The sequence below is a fragment of the Lolium perenne genome, chromosome 6 (genome assembly GCF_019359855.2).
Source record: "Lolium perenne isolate Kyuss_39 chromosome 6, Kyuss_2.0, whole genome shotgun sequence".
Taxonomy (NCBI): Eukaryota; Viridiplantae; Streptophyta; class Magnoliopsida; order Poales; family Poaceae; genus Lolium; species Lolium perenne.
In genome coordinates this window covers 168,221,983-168,226,265 of record NC_067249.2, presented here as the reverse complement: position 1 = coordinate 168,226,265, position 4,283 = coordinate 168,221,983, and the positions used below count along the sequence as shown (strand labels likewise).

At 45.6% G+C, this 4,283-nt stretch overlaps 1 long non-coding RNA gene across 1 annotated transcript; it reads right to left on the bottom strand.

Annotated features, from left to right (window-relative positions):
* Positions 1 to 372: 372 nt before the first annotated feature.
* LOC127306980 (uncharacterized) lies at positions 373 to 3,896 on the bottom strand. The gene is made up of 3 exons (XR_011747431.1): positions 3,378 to 3,896; positions 1,945 to 2,025; positions 373 to 655 (listed from the first exon to the last, which is right to left on the bottom strand). It is a non-coding gene; the product is annotated as an uncharacterized lncRNA (long non-coding RNA).
* Between the last annotated feature and the right edge of the window lie 387 nt (positions 3,897 to 4,283).

Sequence of the window (4,283 nt, the reverse complement as noted above, 5' to 3'; positions counted from 1 at the left end):
TGGGGTGATGGCCGGTCAGTTCTTGGGCTTCTTAGTTCATGAACGTGGAATCGAGATCGGCCTGAAAAGCCAGGAGGCAGTTGTAAGCCCCAGGAGTAGGAAAACCTAGAGCGCGCAGGTTAGAGGGGTTTATGTGCATGAGGTCACTACAAAGGACCGTGAGGTCGCCTCGCATTCCCAAGCATATGGGTAGGCCAAGCAACAGCTCGACACGCCCATGCACACAACACCCACCTCAAAGGTTCACGATAGGCTTTCCAAGCCTGAGTGCTTCACCTTCCTGTGCACTTCATACATACACACACTGTGCATAGGATACGAGGGTAGAATACAGCTTGAATATCACAACATGACTATGTATGACACAAAAGATGGAAATAAGGTTCATATATATAGCAACGCTCTAATGAGCAAGATCCAAATGACACTCAATAGGGAAACATATCCCATCAGTACATCATACATAAGATAGCCAAATAGTCTGGGTACAGACAAGATCCAAATTGGACTAAGAGTCCTGAAGATAATCAAGCGGTGTTCCCATAACCAACATGCCACAGGCTGCTGCCTTAGGAACGATCCTGCTACGCAACGAAGTCGTCGTCCGTGAACTCGACAATGTAGCCACCTGCGTACTGCTCATCATCTGTCGTACCTGTTTGTCGAAAAGCGGGTTCCGAAAAAAAAAGAGGGAGAAAAACGAGGGTAAGTACCAATGGCACGTACTTGCGAGACAAGACCAGCTATGCTCGCTGGTGGGCGGTGTAAACTTCACCCGGCTATATGTGGAGTTTAGCGGCAGCAAAGCAACTAACCAATAGAGACACGCTACAACATTCGTCTATCAGAGAAGATGAGAGAGCGCATAAACTAGCAGTTATATACTCTGCAAACATAACCCAGCCAATGCGATTCCCCTTCGCCAAGAGGTATTGCAAAGGCACTCACACTTTTTTTGAAAGAGTTTTATTAGCAAGTTATTAACAACAGGCAATAAGGTGTAAGTTGTTCTATGATCGAGTTAAACATCTTCAAGTCGTCCATAACCGCGGACACGGCTTATCGATAAGATCTCACCCTGCAGGGATGCACTACTGTACCCATACACGCATGTCCGACTCCACAAGCAAGGGTTTTGAGAAAACTTGCCAGCGAAACCTCGCATCACAACCCCTACCTTCGCCACAGACCAAGTCCAAGAAGCCACCTATCTAGGTTAAATCCGTTTCAGAGCCCGATCGGAACTCCGACGCGGACCTAGCTGTTGCGAGAACGGCTTTCGGATGTAAACAGTGCCCGCAGGATGAATCCATCCTCAGCAATACGTGCCGCGCCTACGAGCGTGCAAGAGATAACAGGGTTACAAGGCACAAACGGCTTCCCCAAAAGTAACACCATAACATCTGACCACAAAGAAACAAGCTTGCACGCTCGGGGGAAACAAAACGTTACAAATCTAATTGTGGCACTTGGACAGTGGAAGCAGTTCCGGTAATAGGTCGAGGGGGGCCCCAGTGAAACCTCCCACGTGTGGTTAGTGCGCTCAGTCTTGGATCAAAGAACAAGAACTCGTCCTAATTATAAAATTGGACACAAGTGAGCCATGGTAAAACCAAAATATACAGCTGACCCACCGATGCCTCTTCTTATCCATTTTAATATTAACATTAGGGTGAGCCATGAATATCTCCAACAACAGATATAGCAAGTAAACAACTACCCAACAAGATATCCCGAACATTTCGAGATATCAACAGAACCCTAAACTCGCCTACGACTCGCAAAGCTGGCAAACAACAAACAATGGGTAGGGCGAGGAGGTGTAATTCGGTAATATAGGGCAACAGGTGGAATAGGACACGTGACACAACAGAATCGCAACATAGGGATAGCAATAGATCAAAAGAGCATGAAAATGTAAAATAGGTGAAGGGGTGGGCTCGCCTGTCAAATCGGAAGAGGAAACACGAACGCGATCATCAGGGGTGATGTAGAGGAACTCCTCGAACTGCTTGGTGCCGATGTCTACTCGAGAAGAACCAAATAGCACATACAAGGAAAGTAAATAGCACAATCAATACAAGTGATGCAATGCACAATATGATGCATGATGTGCAATAGGTTTCATGCATAGCAATTTAAGTGGGGCACTTGCAAACAACAAGAAAATAAGGAAGTAACCCTCACATAACATTTAGTTCTAATTGTAAATTTTAAAGGCCGAAACAGGGATGATGCCAATGATGCATGAAATGATGATATTTGAATTACTCATGTTTTTCTGATACAAAGGATATAAAGTTTATTGAATTTGGAATTGTAGAGCTCAAGTTATGATTTATGCAAGATTTAAGTATTTACATCCAGATTTGAACTTGTCAAAATTTAGTTGTTCAAAAGTTGATACAAATTTTATAAACAGATAGATTAGATTTTTCTGATATTCCAGGATATAAAGTTTGTATGAATTGAAGTTTCAAAAGTTGATTATTAAAACCAAACATAAATGTGCTGAGAACAAAAGGAGAAAAAAAAAAAAAAAAAAAAAAAAGGGTGGCTTAATTCGTGCCGATGGGATTGGAACCAGGGACGCGACGGACGTGTGCAAGCAACAGAACCAGAGGAACTAGAGCGATCATTGATATGTCAGGAACTTGAACCATCTAACGTTCTAATCCTGCATTAACTGAATTTAACGGAACAGAGACAGATGAAAAACAGGTAAACTGATGTTCCTGGGAGTACAACATCAGACCACTACGCTGCAGTTTGAGGTTTTGATTATGATGGAAAGTTAGACGTTTTGAGTATAAAACAGAGATCAACTAACTAGCCAACTAGCAAGCAGGCAGCTAGAAAGATTGATGTTGTGCCTAACGAGCTAAACAAGCAAGCTAGCAGGCAGCTGCATCGATCAGCCCATGAGCTAGCTAGCAAGCTTAAGCAAGTAGACAACTGATGAAAGTCCTTGTACGTGGGTGATTTGTGCCGCCTGTGTGCGCTGCAGAGAAACTAGCTACAGAGGCCAAATCGGGAACACGTTTACTGAAGAAAAAGATCCCGCTTGAACTGAACTTGTAACTGAAAGATACGACAGCGTCAACTGAAGAAATACAAGACTTCAGACAACGCATGACGGAGATGTGGTCGACGGCTGCACTTGCTGGCAGTGCGTCCCTGACGATAGAGTGCACGCCGTGGTACAGAAAGGTGCGGCACATCCGGGCAACACGGCCTAGCTACTCGCAAGTGCAGAGGACAACGGAGAGAACTCGCCGGCGACATGTCAGTGACTGCAAACTCCAGCAACTTCATGGAGATGTTGTTGTAACGAACTTGAACAGCAGATGACGGAAAAATTCGACGCAGCTGCTCACCGGGAGGTTGTCGGCGAAGGGAACCGGCTTGGAGAAGATCCGAGACGAGGCCACGGACGACGGCGCGTACCGGGAAGAAGACGGCGGCGCGGACGCAGAAGTGGAAGCAGAGACACGGGCGACCGTCGGTGTAGAAGAAGCAGGAGACGATGCGAGGTCCGTGTCGTCGTTCCAGGGCAGCCTCCGCTCCTGGCCTTCAGCATGGAGTTGGCGGGCGCCATGGAAGCTCCATCCCCGCCGCTAGCTCGGCGTGGCGGCCTCTACAGCGACGGCGAACTCCGGCAGAGTTAACAAAGGTACTGAATATCTCTGAATTTTTCTTTGGTTCTCTCTCGGGAAGAAGAGGAGTGGCGGCGGCCAGAGAGGGAGAAGGTTAGGGTTTTGGTTGGCTCGGTTTGGAGAGAGGAGAAAAAGGGAGCGGGGCAGGTGGAGGCGCTGGGGCATGCGAGCAGGTGGGCGCTGCTGCTCCTTTTCTCCCGAAGAAGAGAAACAGGGCAAGGTGGATGGGCTGGTTCGGCTGGGTAGGATAGAGTGGATAGGTTAGTTTTGTTTTTTTTTTCCCTCTTTACTTCCAAAAACTTCTCAGATTTTTGTTAGAACCATTTTAAACACAACTGAATGTGAAAAGGAGTAGAGAGAGATTGGTAAAATAATTTGTGTGCAATAATGTTTTATATGTAACCAAAACAAAAGTTGTGTTGACTAATTATAAAATAGAAGATATAGGAGAGGGGTTAAATATTAACCAATATTACTAGAAAGTTTTGGCATGACCTTTTTGAAAACGGTCAAGTGGTAGAAAAAGGATATGTAGGCTTTTCTTGTAACATCACAAGTGGTGCGATGAAACAAGAGAGAGAAAGAGGGAGAACAAACACATAACATAAAGAGCAACAAAACCAAATG